The sequence below is a fragment of the Amblyraja radiata genome, chromosome 46, assembly GCF_010909765.2.
Source record: "Amblyraja radiata isolate CabotCenter1 chromosome 46, sAmbRad1.1.pri, whole genome shotgun sequence".
Taxonomy (NCBI): Eukaryota; Metazoa; Chordata; class Chondrichthyes; order Rajiformes; family Rajidae; genus Amblyraja; species Amblyraja radiata.
In genome coordinates, this window is record NC_046001.1 from 7,306,537 (window position 1) to 7,324,573 (window position 18,037).

The following is an 18,037-nucleotide window of genomic DNA, read 5'->3' on the forward strand; positions in this document are numbered from 1 at the left end:
TAAATGCCCTCTGAAATGGCTGAGCAAATTACTAAAACCCAATTACAGCTCACAGCTTCAAGGGGCAATTAGGGATTGGCACAGAAAGCAGACTTTTTACATTTCAATGTGCAGGGCTTTTTGTTTACAGGTTGATTTTTCAATGGTGGACTTCTTTCTGGCCACAATGAAGGGTCCTGGATTGAAAGACCAGTGGATGTACTTGGCTTCCCTCTCCCTCACACACCTACACATTTCTGCTCCTCACAATTACCTGGTGGTTTAATTCAATTAGTAAAGGCAAAGATAGACACACAATGCTGGAGTAACTCAGCGGGCAGGCAGCATCTCTGGAGAGAAGGAATGGGTGACGTTTCAGGTCGAGACCCTTCCTCAGGCAGAGTTCTTAATTCTGCTTTTGTCATTTTACAGGGCTACCAATGGACCAGTAGTTAACAGATTTTATTCAATTGATCAGACCACAATTGACTTGAAGAAGCCAATACCACGCACAATTTCTATCCAGTGTTCCCAACAACCTAACTAGAGCAGTTTCCAAAATTAACAGGAACATTTATTCATTTTCAAAGAAATAAGCAACATAGAATCACTACGGTGCAGGTGGAGACCATATGGCCTATAAAGTCTATGTTAGTTCATACTCAGGCTATCCCATCAGTCCCATTCCCCACATTTCCCCCCATAGCCCTGAAAAGTATTTTCTCCAAGTGCCCATCCAGTTCTCTTTTGAAAGCCCTCCTTGGCTGTGTTTCTAACACCCTTACAAGCCACAAATTCCAAATCATAGGAGACCAGTAACCGCCCACCTTCAGATGTAGGTGTCAAGCTGAGCAAATAAAGCAGGGCTGTAAATAACACAGGGGCTCAGTAATGCAATTTGTTTTTACTCAATGAAGAGTCCACTTCGTTGATCCCCCTCCATCCTCGAGTGTGAGACACCAACTCTGGCCAAGCAGAGCAGACTCCTCCAGGTCCTGTCAACGACCAGCCTCTGGCAGTAGACCAACACAATCGGCCAGACTGCCTGGGCACAACAAAATATCAAAGCCCAAGCTCACCCTCAGTCAAGTACAGTTGCGTCCTCCATACTCCCTGTGAAAGAGTTGCTGTCACTGTAAAACTTTGCTCTCCCCAGTAAATATAAGGTATCTCTTAGCAGTTGCGGTGGTCCATTTAAAAACCAAAAATCACAGGGCACATTGCTGACTAGAGTCTAGCTGCTGCAGAGATAGAATTGTACTGCATTTATGGTGGGATCACAGTATGATTCATGACCCAGACTTGCAACAGAAGCCGATGAGGAAAACAAATGTCAACCACCCGAGGATGAGGCAGCATGCTAGACCAAGGATCAAGGTCAAGGATGCCAAGTTCCCAAGAAATCTCTGGAGCAGGACTGGGAATGATTAGGCAGGAGGAAATTCTCACTTAATTGAACTGTAAAAGAGAGATGTTCAGCCCATCATGCTGATGCCTGGAAGAGCAGCACAATCAGTCTCATTTCACTGCTCAGCAAAACATTGTCTTTAGGTCTTGAATTTCATTTCTTTCACTTTATTCACTGTGATCCATCAGCATGGGCTATACCCATCAGCTTTTACATTCAATTCCAACCTTAATCCGTAATCGCCCACAACCAAAATACCTAGTCAGCCTCTCAAAAATACATTTTCCCATTCATCCATTCCACCCCCCCCCCCCCCCCCCAATCGAAAATAAGCAGCTTGAATTAAGTTTATCAGCTGAGGTGAAGTAATAATAGAATTTACATGTTCCTATTAATGCAAATCATTTCACATTCACTTGACCTCTGCCAAAGTGGATACAGATTCATGCTTCGCAAAACTGGGTTCCCTTAGAACCAGCGTATTTGGGGAACATTTCCCCCATTTTAGTGCCCTGGTAATTCTACCCTTCCTGCTGCTTACAGGAAAACAATCCTGCTTTTGTCAAAATACACTGTTGTAGTTTGGACTATGAATTCAGTTTGCTGCATCACATACTCAGTAAAATAGACTGGCTTTGCTCTTAGTTCTGCTACAATACCAGCTAAATCCCACACCACTGAACGCATTGGCCAATTGTGGTGCAGGTACTCTATGGAACTTCTTCTTTGCTCTACCTATTGTATTTGAGTTCAGTTGGGTTGTATCTACAGTATGTATAGTACTATCTGATTTAACAGCATGCAAAATAAAGATTTTCACTGTAACTCAGTGCACACCACAATAATAAATCCAAGCCTACTATCATATATACCAAAGATAGACACAAAAAGCTGGAGTAACTCGGCGGGACAGACAGCATCTGGGTGACGTTTCGGGTTGATACCCTCTTCAGACATGCGGACATTCCAAACCGGATCTGAGAATATTCCACCTCTTAACTTTATTACTAATAACTTGAACAAAAAGACCTTTGATATTTGGCCATCTCCATTGCCAGCACCTCCTTGGAGGCAATTTGCATGATCAGTTAGAGTACGTCATGGTCGAGTTAATTCTCGGAGAGTATAAAAGCACTTCCCATAAATAGCTCCATTCATTAAGGGAAATTTATGGGGATCATATGTAACAATGTAAAATGCATTAATTACATTTTGGTGGAGTCAGATAATCATGCATCATTTGTCTAATTGCTCAGTGACAAGCTGTCTGCTTGTCATTAATATGCTGAATGAAATGGTCAGTAACAGCAACTGAGATTGGGGCTGCACACCTATACCCAGTTTTGACATACATCAACCAGTCCAGTCCATAAAAGATTACTTTGGTTTCCCTTAACACTGCTACGCACATCAATTATCTCCTTAATTTTTACTTAATTCGAGAATCTTGCCAGTGTTGTATCAAGAATCAACCCATGATTAACAGGAGGAAGGCTGCTGTATGCAATTACAGCATTGTAAAAATTACAGTTAAATTAAGTATCACTGAGTGTGAACATCTCAATGAGATGGTTCTCACGATTCAATGAAAGTGCTCGTCACATTGATTGCCCAGAGAACTGGAGCCCCAACATGATGAGATGATAACGATTCAGACATTATTGAATTGGTTACGAGGCAATTGTCATACTTACATTTAAAAAACACTTGTAAGAAGAGTTTAACATTGATTGGCACAAAGCTTTGCATGGAGGCTTTCATGAGGCATAATAAAAAAGGGATTTTATTGTACAGAGGCTTCATTCTCTGAATCATTTTATACTTATAGCGCAGAGTCACGAAGTGTAATGATGACATCATTTAGCTGTGGAGTCATCCGTTCCTCCCTACATTTATAGCCCATGCCAATGACATCAGGAATACTGTGGAGACCATCACTAAAAGAAAACAGTCATCAGCCACCCTTGGCTGTAACACAAACAACTAGCTAATCAGAAACCCAAAGATAGAGAGATAGTCATCAGGGCCTGCCAGTTCGGAATTAGATGAGAGATTTAAAAAAAATTATCAAGGCCTCAAGTCCAACAGATGAGGAACAAGCAACTCACCCACTTGACCTTAGACATTATAACCCATCCCGATGCAAATATGTGCATCAAGTTCAAGGCTTCGATGAAAGAGCAGACAAATGATTTGTAACATAACACACCAACAACAGAAAATTCGAGAGCCACTTACACCGTACACCTTGTACTAAGAGCCACCAATTCCACTGACAACCAGACACTCTCACACTTAAGCAAACGTTGCCTCTTATGCAGTGGAGTATTCCTGGCAGACAACAGCAATCCTAAATTTATACATAGAATAAGAAGGTTGTGGCTTATATATGGCTATTCAAGTTTAGTCAAATGTACTTGAACAGCTCACTTCATCCCACCGCTTTCACTGGTGCAGCTAAGGGCAGAATTTCTTCAGTTCTCCTCTACATGGCTCTGCATCCCTCGGAACATCAAGATGAAATTATTCAGCCCCTCGAGCAGCTTCTATCATTCAATGAGATCACAACCAATTTGTCACTTATTCCATCTACTCATCTTGGTTACGTCAACTTCCTTGAACTTATCCAGCACAAAGTCGTATCAATGCATCTGGAATTTTTCAATTAATGTGCAACTTATACAGCTTCCGCTGGTGTGATAGGAAAAGAAACCAGTTCCACATTTCCACTACCCTACAAGTGAAGTGTATCCCGTTTTCATTCCTGAATGTCCCATCTACAAATTTAACAGCATGGCCACCTTATTCTGGACTTCCAAAATAAAAACATCTTAAAGGAAAGCACTAAAATTCTTGCAAGGAAGTAGAGGTAGATTTCCACCTTTGCTTGAATGCAGCGGTCCATAGTTCACCATTAAAAAAAAAAAATGTATTACACCTTCATCCAGGGATTGAAAGCAATATTTTAGAATCAATATCACAAAATGATGGCTATTGAACAGTTTTAATAGGAGCAACCTTCAAGGCTAAAATCTGTGTATATTTGCTGGTGAGCACTAATGGCACATTCACACCCAAACTGAATACAGGGATCACTGCTGCAAAATAAGCCTTTTGCAAATTACTTACTACTTTGCATAAATTGATCTAGACCATGCAAGGACAGGTCAGAAGATGGGTGTCCTGTAGTGAGCGACTCACCTCCTGATGCCAAAAAGCTTTTCCCACAAAGCACAATTTAGATGTGATGGAATACTTGCTTGGGTGAGTGCTGCTTCAACACTTATGGTTGACACCACCCAGGACAAAGCAACTGCTGGTTTGGCATTCACCACCAGTGCAGTGTGCCTTCAGTGTGTATTCCGTGACAATGGAGGACCTGGCGTGGGAGACCACCGTGAGGGAGGGGTAAGAAAAATGGACAATGGAGGACATGGCATGGGGGGGGATCGCCATGAGGGAGGGGGAGAACAAAGGGGGACCTGACGTGGATACTGTGTATACTTTGTAACTTTGTCAGCACCCTTATGTGGTGACTTTTGCATACCTTGGGTTTGCAAACAAAGAATTTCACTGTGACTTGTTACATGTGACAATAAAGTATTCATTCATTCATCCTACCTACAAAATGCAGCTAGCACTCCAACACCACCTCGCAAATAAATGGCTGTTGTCACCAAGAGATAAGGACAATGGGGACTTCATAACCTGCAGTCGCCCCTCCGAGTCACACACTACCGTGACTTGGAAACATATCACCATTCCTTCATCGTTAATAGATCTAAATTCTGGAACTCCCTCCGCAACAGCTCCAGAAATACTGTCACCAGAAGGACCGAAACAGTTCAAGGCAGCAGGCAGCTCACCACTACTGCTGAGTGCAGATATGGGTGGGCAATAAATGTTGATCTCGCTCATGATAAACATCCCAACAAGACAATTTCTCCGAACAACAAAATAACTTTATTCTGTATAGACATTGCATTCAACATCAGCACTTTGTTATTTCTTCACGTTAGCTGCGGCTCAGCGGTCTTTGTTTCAGAATCAGAACCTGTGGCTTTAAATGGGCACACTAGAGATTCCAGTACCCAAGAAGAACCGCACTAACCGTGAAACTGCCTTTCAGAGACGTTAAATCAATGCCTCGTCTGCTCTTTCAGGTAGAAATAAACTATCCTTTTGTAAAATGAAAAGACAGCAAATTCTGAAAATATGAATTGAAAATAGAAAGTACCAGAAAATATTAAATTGCAAAAGACATGAGAATTCAAAATAAAGGGTGCTGGGAATAAGAAACAAGCTATGAATAAATGGGAATGGCAGAATCAGTGCCTGAAATGACTGAACTCGGTGACAAGTCCAGAAGACTACAAAGTGCCTAGTCAGAGAAGGTTCTGTTCCTCAAGCTCAAATTGAGTTTTGTTGGAACAGCAGAGGAGGTCAAAGACAAAGAGGTTGAAGTGAACATGCATAGCGTTGGCGATTTACGAAATCCCATCGGATTACATCTTTGAATGTGGAAGATGGTGGAGTGGATGCTGAGGGTAAAGGAAGATCTTATCCTACTTCGTGTCACGAGAAATGGTAGCATTCAACTCTTCGATATTGTCAACATTTTTTCTTGTTAAAGAGAAAGAAAGATATGCACTACAGAAATAAATAGTGACAAATAGCTACAATTTTATCTTTGAGTCAGTCCAGGCCCTGTCCTTCACCTCTGACCTTACTCCATCATCCTGCAATTTGTATCTCCAAGTCTTCAGAAAGCCCCATATGCCTCCACTGTCCCATCAAAGAATGTGGAGAAGAGTTTCCTCAGATCTCCTTTGTTGCTCTCACCAATTACCTTAAAATTGCTTCTTAACCCTCACGTTTGAGTGCTCTGAACTAATTATAAACTTACATTATCACGCAACGTCACCAACCAGGGGTCAGTTGTGGTATGATTATCTATTATGTTGGATGAATTTGTAACTTTAAAAGACATGACTTGAATCAGTGGAGTTGGTAAAAGGAAAAACAGAGCTTCAAAGGACAAGAATAGAACTTGCAACACGTGAGAAAGTTCAGAGATTTTAATCTGGTGCTATGGTCAAAGAGAACCTGTACAAGCAGGCTGTTATATAGCACACATTGTCTTCATTTAGTAATCTTCTTAACTTAGTAGGTCAAGGGTCTTGGATAATTTTTAAACACCTCATGGACTGTTGTTTGACGCAGCACTTATGTAAAATATTGACCCATTGCTGTGGAAAGGGGCGATTTTTCACTGCAAATTGTCTAAATGGTCAAAAGCTTGCTTGGGAGTTTTGCAAGCGGTTGGGGAGTCAGGTGTGCATAGTGTACAGGGAAGCAAGAGAGAGTAATCTCTGGCACACAAATTTAAATACTCGTTTGTACTTATTGAAGCTTGCACATCTTGCACCAGTCTGTGGACTTTAGTAAAATGGATGCAACCAATCACGACAGTCAGCATGCACAATATACGGAGTCAGAGAGAACAGACAAGAAGGCTTCCCTCATCTGCGTGAAAGGTGAAAACAACACGTACATTTCATTTTGGGTTTAAATACAGTACACTCCAGATAAAACAAACCAGACACTTTGTACACAAAACCATGAGGATAGAGTGAGTAAAACTATTTTTCTCCTGCATCTCAATGATATACAATAGTCAAAACAGGCAATAGTGTGGACAAAGTTGATGAGAATACACTGACCCTTTATGTTAGCAAGCTACAAAAACTGCTAAATGACTAAACAAAGTTTTTTTAGAACATAGAAAAGAACAGCACATGAACAGCCCAGCCTACAAAGTCCACGCTGAACATGATGCCAAGACCATCACTTATCTACCTGCACAAAATTCATATCCCTCCATCCCCGGCATATATATATATGCCTAACCAAAAGTTTATTAAATGCGACTACCATATCTGCTTCAACTACCACCCCCAGCAGCATGTTCCAGGCACACGGTCACCCTCCTTATTAAAAAAAAAAACTTGACCCGCACATCTCCTTCACACTTAGCCCCTCTCACATTAAACCAATGCCCTCTAGTATTTGATTTTTCCATCCTGGGAAAAAGATGGACTGCCTATCCTATCTATGCCTCTCATAATTTTAGATACTTCCATCAGATCTCCCCACAACCTCCGGCTTTCCAGAGAAAATAATCCAAGTCCATCCATCCTCTCCCTTTAGCTAATACCCCCTAAACCAGGCATCATTCTGGCAAACCTCCTGGCAAAGCATCCATATCTTTCCAGTAATGGGGTGACCAGAACTGCAAACGAAACTCCAAAAACAGCCTAACCAAATCTTACTAAGCTGAATCATGATATCCTGACTTTTGTATTCAACGGCCCAACCTATGAAAGCAAGCACACTATATGCATTATTTAACATTCTATCTACTAGTGTTGCCACTTTCAAAGTGTTATGGACTTGGACCCCAAGATTCCTCTGTACATCAATGCTGTTAGGGATCATGCCATTGTGTATTTTCCCCTTACATTTGACCTCACAAAATGCAACACATCATTTTTGCTTGGATAAACTCCATCTGTCATTTCTCCAGCTGATCTATATCCCGCTGTATACTTTGATAGCCTTCCTCATAATCTACAACCCCAATGTATATCATAAAGAGACGCTCTAGCACAGATCCCTGCAGAACTCCTCTGGTCTTAGACCTTCAGCCAGGATTTCTCACTTCCACCACAACCCTGTCTTCCATCAGCAAGCCAGTTCCAATTCATACGACAAGTCACTATTAATCCCATGTATCTTAATCTTCTGGATCATCCTTTGAATGTAATCTGGTGAATACATTATATATGCCTCAGTTAGCAATGCTTCATGTTATTATTCTGTTATGAAACAGCAAAGTTGCGTCTTTCCCACATTTCTTGCGTTCACCATTAGGAGGAACACCACTGCTAGCAATAGGTCTCAGATCCATCCATCCTTCTGGAAAGAAGCTACGTCTACACTTACACTATGGAACTGTGGTCTAGGGAAAAAAATGTAAAGCCACAACTGTCGGTATTCATCAGCACTCTGCTGCTCCCTCAACTCAACATCATCACATTCCTTATTGCGATCTCGCTGGCTCTCCACTGGACCACAACAAAACACACATCAGGCTGTTGTTCATAGACTACACTTCGGAGTTCAACATCATCATCCCCTACAAACTTGTTGCCAAGCACAGGGAACTGGGTCTCTGCGCATCCCTTTGTAACTGGATACTCTACTTCCTCATGAACAAAACACAGTTGGTACAAATTGGCTACAACACTTCCTCCTCAATAACCATTAACACACAGGCACCAAAATGATGGGTGTTCGGTCCCTCTGCTCACTTTATACCCATGACTGTGTAGCCAGACACAGTTGCAACACCAACTTTAAATTCGCCGATGACACCAACATTGCTGGAGGAATTATGGATAATGAGTCAGTGAAGGGGGAGATCGATCGTCTGATTGAATGGTACCAGAAGAACAACCTTGTTTTCAATATCAGTAAAACCAAGGAACTGTTTGTTGACTTTAGAAGAGGCAGGCCGAGGATCCACAAACCCATCTTCAACAACAGGTCAGTAGAGGTCAGTCAACAACTTCAAATTCCTGGGCGTGCATATCTCTGAAGATCTGACCTAGACCCAGCACATTGATGCAATCATTTTAAAAAAAATGAATGCCTCTACTTCCTTAGAAGATTGAGGAGATTTGGTACATCGACAAATACTCTCTTGAACTTCTATGGGTGTATGGTAGATAGCATATTGACTGGTTACATCACTGCCTGGTTCGGCCTTCATTAGTCAGAACATGAGTATAGAGGTTGGGAGGTCATATTGCAGTTGTACAAGACGTAGGTGAGACCACATTTAGAGTATTGTGTTCAGTTTTGGACACCATGTTAGAGGAAAGATGGTGTCAAGCTGGAAAGGGTGCAGAGAAGATTTACAACGGCCTGCGCTTTGGGGAGAGCTTGAGCAAGCTGGGACTCTATTCCTTTGAGCACAGGAGGATGACAGGTGATCTTATACAGGTGTACAAAATCATGAGGGGAATAGATCTGGTAGATGCACAGAGTCTCTTGCCCAGAGTAGGGGAATCGAGAACCAGAGGACATAGGTTTAAGGTGAGGGGGGAAAGATTCCATAAGAATCGGAGGGGTAACTTTTTCACACAAAGGCTGTTATGTGCATGGAACGAGCTGCCAGAGGAGGTAATTGGTGCAGATACTATTGCAATGTTTAAGAAATATTTAGACAGGTACATGGATAGGACAGGTTTAGAGGGATAGGGGCCAAACGCAGGTAGGTCGGACTAGTGTAAATGGGACATGTTGGCCGGTGTGGGTAAGTTCGGCCGAAGGGCCAGTTTCCACGCTGTAAGATTCTATGACTCTATAACTTGAATGCCCAGGATCGATGGAGATTACAAAAAAGTGGTGATCACTGCCTGGTCCATCACAGTTACTGACCTCCCCACCATCCAGGAGATCTACAGGAGAAGCTGCCTTAAAAGGTCAACCTGCATCATTAAGGACCCCTCCTCCCAGGCCACGCTCTCATTCCACTCCTGCCTTCGGGCAGATGGCGTAGGAATGTGAAAACAGGTTCAGGAATAACTTCTTCCCAACAACCATCAGGCTATTGAACACTACAACTAAACTCCGAACCACAAACTCCTTTGGTTGTACAAGGGAATTCAGACTGAGTTTTGGATTGAATTGTTCCATAAAACTCTCTTGACTCTCTCTCTTATTCAAGTGGCAGGATTTTTTTTTGTCCATTGCATTCACACGCGGCTGGAGGGTGCAACTTTGGGCAGCTTTCTTGCCAGCATTCGCAAGGAGGTGCAATTCAAAAATAGGACTATTTTCCATCCACCACCTTCATAAACTCCATGCCTTTTGTCAAGACACTCCTTCAGAGCTCTTATTTTGACCAAGTCTTAAGTTCTTGTGCCTGATGACAATTTTTTAATTGACATTCAAGAAGCATCTCAGGACATTTTACTAATACAAATGTTATTTCTTTGCAGGCTTCCCATTCATACAGGAACCATAATAAAGCCCCAAAGGAAACTTGTAATTTCAACAAAACACAATTTTAAGCCCAAACATTTTTTGCATTTCTCCCCAGCTTCATTTAGCCTGTTTTTAGGGCCACGTCTAAAAGCATTTAGGACGCAAATTGTGAAATTCCCTTGCTCCATTAGTTCACTGATGAAGCTTTGGGTCATCTCCCCCAATACGCGATCATGGTTTTTTTGATTAAGTTCACTTGAGACACATTACGATGTTTTCCTAAATTAAAAACACAATTGCTATTGATTTTCAACCATTCAACCAACACAGCTCGTCTTCCTCCTGGTTACAATCACTAACAGAAACTTTAATCTGTAACAAGTTCACTTGATACGATTCCACTTGTGCAACATGTGTCTGTCCATTAAGTATTACAAACAATGAAATAAATGACTTGTGGCATTACTTTGAAAAATGGATAAACATCGAGCAAGCACAGCAGCATTCTTGTCCAGCCAAGTGGGTATCCTGACTCTTGACTCTGCCAAAGATGCAAACTAGCTCAGGGAATACAAACAATGCTGACATTTATTGCCTCCTCTCTAGTTACCCTGAGTGGTGGTATGACTTTGAATTGACTCAAGGTATTTGCAATGAAGGCACTCCGATAGCCTGTAGTGAAATCTTCTCTCTTACCTACACAGTCTTCTGATTCTCCGCAGCAAGCACACTAAAAGTCATTCAAGACTTCACCTGCAAGACTACTGGTTTTCAATGTTCTGCAGAAAGTGCAAGGGATTACACAAGGATCAAGAGATTCCCAGTTCCATCTCCCAAAATAAGCAGTGATCCTGACTGCAGAGAACAACAACTACTTGGCTGAAATGTTTACTATGTTAATAGAAAGTTGAGGAACAAACACCATCCCCAACCCCCCTACCCCCAACCTCCGAGCAGCTTCAGTTGTATGCTTTGTAATTAAGAGGCACCAAAGCCAAATCTTTCAAAATGGGGCATGGCGTCCTTGCTAAATAAAACTTCATTTTAGTGATTAAGAAAATGCAGTATTGGAGATGGACCGATTAATATTGTATCCATTTTGTTGCTGCTCAGTGTTACTGCTGTGTGCTGCCCTTGGGCAGGAATCCATTATAAACAAGCTAGCTAAGAGTCCTTGCACAAAATTTCAAAAATCACACTTAAAAGTTGCAGAACGTCTTAACAGTAGCTTTAGTGGGATAAAAGATTAAAAAAAATAAGCACTGCCAAAGGGGTCAGCACAGAATTACAACATAAATTAATAAACAAAAGCCTAAACCACAATTATACAGTGAGAGTATACAGTAGTGTACGCCCCATTACATTCCCCAAGACCTTTAAATACATTAGTTAACCATAAAACCAGCGGAACCATCTAATTCATAGGGACCAATAATTACAGTACCACCGCTCCTTGTTTACATTCCACCAAATTAACTATTAGTGAGTTTACATCAAAGAATGTGATCGATGTAAATTTTAATCAATGCGGAGCAAAAAAGGATTCTAAATATACCGAGAAATATAACATACGGAGATATGTAGAGTTCAGAAAGGAACAGCAGGTAGCAACCATATGTCGTATGTTTCACCGTAGTTTACCAGGTATCAGCAGAAGAATGCACGTACTATGTTGCAGCTGACTTTTTCCCCCAAAAAAACTGTAATTACGAACGAATTGTGTTTGATAACTTGTACAGCTACTGGTTAATGGGGCAATATATCACTCCAAAAAGATAAATAAAGAGGTGGCATTTAACACAACATGATTCATCAACTGATCACTGGCTCTGACGAAAATTTACCGGCGACTATCCCGGAAACCGCATCATAAACGGTGTCAAGGCTTGTTTATAGCCAGCCCGACCATTAAACAGCAGCAAAAAAAACAACGTTCTGCCATCCTTGTAATTCCAGATTAACAATAAGGCACAAACAAAAAAGGAAATTCCCTACCTTAAGTGTAGATTCTAATCGTCAGGTTCCCTTCTACTTAAGTGCTGTACAGGGATTTAAATGGCGCTTGTCTGGGCGAGTCTTCTTTTTTTCCAGAGCAGTCTTTACAGAATAAATATATATATATATATATAATATATATGTATATATTTATTCTGTAAATATATCCTGTGCATATAAATATATATATTCAGCCCCTTTTCCAAACAGATCTGCGTTAATGAAAGTGGTTTTTTTGGTCGGTAGAAGTGTTTGCGTTTGTTCTGATCAGCGTGGTGGGCAGGCAATGGCTTGGAGGTAGGTGCGGGTGGGGTGTGGTGGGTCGGGGACTGGATGAAATCTGCCGGTAAAATTGACTTGCCGCAGCCCCTACTCGGAACCGCTACTATGTAGCAACCTATCTAACAATGGGCTCGACGTTCCTCATCGCCGCTATTTATTGACGTGACGTCAGCCGGCGAAGCTGAGCGCCTGCGTGAGGCGTCCAATGCATGCTGGGGCTTGTGGTCCGTCTTTCTTGCACAGGCTCTTGGTTTTTTCCGTTGTACACTTATTCAAAGAACCTCCCAATAGAGTCCTAACCTAATGTTGAAATTCCGAAATAAAAAAACGAAAATGCTGCTGATGCTCAGATCAGGCAACACGTGTGGGGAGAGAAACAGATATTTAACGTTTCAATTCCTGAGAACTTGCAGTGTTAGCAGTGAAATACACACTAGCAAACGTCATGTCAAGTTCTGACCAACGCTGTCGTCAGCACAGGTAAACAATCATTCATTCATGACACGTGGCTGTAAGTGTGTAAAGAACGACGTGGGAATTCGCACACCATCACCCGCCGGCTACGCGATTCCACTGTGAGGGAAAAGTCACCAAGTGTACACGGCATTTTTTTTTTTTACTATTTGAACGCTTTGTTGTCCGCCTCAAAGTTAAGTCCATGGACAGTTGTGAGGAGACCTGCGACACTGTTCTGATGGCCAGGGGAAACGTTTGCGAACTCTCCGCCACAGTCAAACGGGCTATCGGAAAAATCGAGGCAGCACAGCTGGTTCGTGCAAGACAGGTAAAATAATTACCAGCGAAAAATGTGATCAGTTTTCAAGAGAAAATAAAAACACTTTTTTTTTCATGTTATCCAAATTTAAAAGAATGATTTCTGACTTACCTTCGTAATGACATCTATTTTCGACTAAACGGCCAGCGCTGAAGCCCCGCGATGGTTTTCAGCACCTTTGTGCCATTGTAACATATTATTCTAAAGTATTGACAGGGTGAAAAAAGATGAATATAACACTACCCCCACCAGCATCCAAACAATATTTATATCTCACGGGTTAATACTCCAGGTGAGAGCGACCAGCGAAGTTGCACTCGTTACAGCTTCAAAACCAGTGAGCGCGAGAATTTGGGTCGATCTACCCATTTCAGTCTCTATGCGCCCAGCATCTCTTGGCCAGAAGTGGATTAATTAATTGAAGGCGTCTCGCCTGGGAAATTGCTCACGGGCCTTCCTGGTGGCTGGGCAGAGGTCAGGGAGACAAACACCTTGGCCGGTCTCACCTTCATCTATCGTCCTCATTTGTCGTTTCTCTGAATCACTCGTGGCTTCACCTCGCGTCCATTAATCTCCGTGTTGCTTCCGAAAGCAAAATACAGTAGATGCTCGAAATCTGAATTTAAAAGAGAAAATGCTGAAACTACGGCATCAGGCCATTCAGTATTTGTGAAGCAACAGAATTAACGTTTGGGGTCAATGAACTTTCATCAGAACGAGATAGACACAAAATGCTGGAGTAACTCAGCGGGTCAGGCAGCATCTCTGGAGAGAAGGAATGGGTGACGTTTCGGGTCCAGACCCTGCTTCAGACGACTGAAGAAGTGTCTCGACCCGAAACGTCACCGATTTAAACCAGCATCTGCAGTTCTTTCCTACACATTTCACCAGAACTATCCAGTTTCTCTCTCCACATAAGCTGCCAGAGCTGCATAGTTCATGTGTCAGAGGAGCAGAATTGGGCCATTTGGCCCATCTAGTCTACTCTGCCATTCAATCATGGCTGATCTATCTTTCCCTCTCAACCCCAATCTCCTGCCTTTTCCCCATAACCCTCGACACCCTTACTCATCAATAGTATTCTAGCATCATTTTTATTCCCCTAGCTTCTCCATCACTGGCCCCATTTCAACACAATAAAAGGGCAGAGGAATGGTCCCAACACCAAATGTCGTCTTTCCATTCCCTCCACAGATGATGCGTTGCCCGCTGAATTCCTCCAGCATTTTATGCTTGATAAAATTAAAACATACGTACCTGAAAACAAAGGATTCTTCTATTCAAACTCAGAGATTATAAAGTGCAGAGCAGAGTACAAGGATTTTTTTTTTAATGTAACAAATAAAATCCCTCTTCCTGCGATTCTGTATTGAGTATGATCAAGAAGTTAACATGGATTAACCTTTCTGCAAAGTTTGAGGAAAGGAACTTGGTGTACTTCAGAGTTGGGGCACTAAAGGCATGATTTGAGTCCACATTATTTGGCAGCACGATTGGCAAACATCATTTTCCCCACTTTTTCTCCATTCTCATTTCCTTACAACATGGGAGGCTTTTTGGCCCATCAAAGCAGAGAAAAAATGATCTAATCTGTTCATCCTTGGATGTATCCTCACATTTCTGGGATGATCCTTGTAAATCTCTTCATCCTCTCCAGCGTCCTTTACCCTTTTATATAATAAGGTGACCAGTGGCCACCCTGTGGTCTAACTATGATTCAATACAGGAACATCAGTGCACCTGCCCAGCATTTGTGGTAGGTACACATCATAATCAGTGAAAAGATCTGAAGCAATTAACAAAAAATATGCTTGACCCTAGCTAGGACACAAATTCACCTGTATGTACCCCATTGTGGACATTGAGTTTTGTCTATGGAACTGGAGTGCTACAATGCACTGCAGTGCTGAGAACTATATTCTGTACTCTGTATCTTCCCCTTTGTGCTATATTTGAGTTTGACTTGATTGTATTTATATATGGGAAATCTGATCAATTTGGATAGCATGCAAAACAAAGTGACACATGACAATAGTAAACTTAAACCTATAAATGCAAGTCATTCTTTAATGAAATACAATTACTTTATTTTTCATTTTAAACACCAGAGACACAGGTAGGACAAGGGAAGTGATTTGGGGTCTCTTGATTGAGATTTCAAACAAAATGACCAAGATTTATTGAACCATTTGCTCACACATTTAACTCCTTTTGATTTCTCCTTTTAATATTTGCCAACAGGAAGTTGCGGACCGCTTAAAAGACATTCTGGAAAAAGTTAATTTTGCACTGAACAGCGCAAGATGTGACCAACACCAAATGCGAAACGTCTCCTTTGCCTCTGAGGAAAAGGAAAGGGAGTGGTTGACAGATGCAATCACGGAGTTTGCAACTAGCACAAGCATCAAAGAGGAAATCCTAAAGTTTATTCTCCAATGGCTGTCAGACAGCAGTAGGTGATGAATATAAACTCGTCAGTCTCCAGTGGCTTTACACAGATGAAGCAATTTTAACTACTTCTTCTTGCGTATGGCGTGCACAGCCTAAAGTTGTAGGACAACTTGTTCTATTTGATCTTATTTGATTGTGCACGCCGGGTTGATTGCATTCGTCGAAACAGGGACCACGTGAAGGTTGCAATCATCCACCCCAAGCAATTTTAACAAATTTAGGGATCTGACAGAATTGTGTATAATATTGGTTTAACACCTTGTCCAACTTGACTCGCTGCTCTACTTGTCTTTGGAACATTTGTTGGGACATTGTAGAGAGCTTGACTGTATCTAACTTAGTTTTTTTGTTTTCTACTGTGAGCTTGATTCTCGATGTAACTTTTTTTTCCTTTTAATTTGGCTTTTACAGAGAGAGACAGAGATATATATATATATGATGTTTAAATGTTTTTGTCACTTTTAATAAAGTTATTTATAGTACAGAAAAAAAAAGAAAAAGATCTTATCTTATTATAATTTAATTATTATATATTATATATATCTATCTATATATTACTAAAACTCTGTTCTTGACCGGTTTTGGCGATCTGTGCTGCGATTTCCGAGAGAACGCCGCCACCTACGGCCGTCATTTTTGGCCACCTCGCTCAGAGCCCCCCTCCGCCGCATGTGTGCTGAGGATTTTTCCCGTCGATGAAATATGAAAGAGATATTAATGATTTTACAAAATTCCCCATTCTCTCTGCTGCTCCTGCTGGTGGGATGGGGGAGGGACTATAAAACCAGGAAGTGGTGTGCCCCAATCAGTCTCTACAACATGGAGGTCTGAGCTCTGAATGACTGAACAAATGTCTACACAGCTGTGAGTAAGTACCCTTAATTTGGTTTGAAAATGAAAATATGGTTATGGTTGGTTTGAAGGAAAAAAGCACTGCCTGCAAATGGTTGTTTGGGGGGTTTGGGTTCTCTCTCTCCCCCCCCCCCTCTCTCCCCCTCCTCCCCCCCCCCCCCTCCTCCCCCTCCCCCCTCTCCTCCCTCCCCCCTCTCCTCCTCTCCCCCCTCTCCTCCTCTCCCCATCTCTCCTCTCCCCCCTCTCCTCTCCCCCCCTCTCCTCTCCCCCCCTCTCCTCTCCCCCCCTCTCCTCTCCCCCCCTCTCCTCTCCCCCCCTCTCCTCTCCCCCCCCCCTCTCCTCGCTCCACTCTCCCCACCCCCCTCTCCTCTTTCCCCCCCTCTCCTCTTCCACCCCCTCCTCTTCCCTCTCCTCTTCCCCCCCTCCTCTCCTCTTCCCCCCCTCCCCTCTCCTCTTCCCCCCCTCCCCTCTCCTCCCCCTCCCCTCTCCTCCCCCTCTCCTATCCTCTTCCCCCCCTCTCCTCACCCCCCCTCTCCTCTCCCCCCCCCTCCCCTCTTCCCCCCCTCTCCTCTTCCCCCCCCCTCTCCTCTTCCCCCCCCCCTCTCCTCTTCCCCCCCTCTCCTCTTCCCCCCTCTCCTCTTCCCCCCCTCTCCTCTTCCCCCCCTCTCCTCTTCCCCCCCCTCTCCTCTTCCCCCCCTCTCCTCTTCCCCCCCTTCTCCTCTTCCCCCCCTTCTCCTCTTCCCCCCCCCTCTCCTCTCCCCCTCTCTCTCCCCTCCATCCCCTCCCCTCCCCACCTCTCCCCCCTCTCAGCACCTGTGAGTAAGTACCCTTAATGTGGTTTGAAAATGAAAATATGGTTAAAGTAAAAAAGCACTGCCTGCAAATGGTTGTTTGGGGGATTTGGGTTTAAATAAAAAGGCACTCTCTCTCTCCCCCCCCTCCCCTCTCCTCTCCCCCCTCTCCTCTCCTCTCCCCCCTCCTCTCCTCTCCCCCCTCCCCTCTCCTCTCCCCCCCTCTCCTCTCCTCTCCCTCCTCTCCCCCCTCTCCTCTCCTCTCCCCTCTCCTCTCCTCTCCCCCCTCTCCTCTCCTCTCCCCCTCTCCTCTCCTCTCCTCCCTCTCCTCTCCTCCCCCCCCCCCTCTCCTCTCCTCCCCCCCTCTCCTCTCCTCCCCCCCTCTCCTCTCCTACCCCCCCCTCTCCTCTCCCCCTCTCTCTCCCCTCCATCCCCTCCACACCCCCTTCC

General features: G+C 43.2%; 1 protein-coding gene across 9 annotated transcripts in view; it reads right to left on the reverse strand.

Moving 5' to 3' along the window:
• Positions 1-18,037, reverse strand: part of csrnp2 (cysteine and serine rich nuclear protein 2) — a 62,356-nt gene that overhangs the window by 28,157 nt on the left and 16,162 nt on the right. For 5 of the 9 annotated variants that reach the window (XM_033015673.1, XM_033015677.1, XM_033015672.1 and 2 more), the window contains exon 1: positions 12,437-12,824. The exons of 1 other annotated variant lie outside the window; for it this stretch is intronic. The gene's annotated coding sequence lies outside the window, so the exon portion shown is untranslated. Of the gene's footprint in view, positions 1-12,013; positions 12,260-12,436; positions 12,825-13,604; positions 13,874-18,037 lie in introns of those variants that run through there. 3 more of the 9 variants (XM_033015674.1, XM_033015670.1, XM_033015671.1) reach the window with 3 other exon arrangements.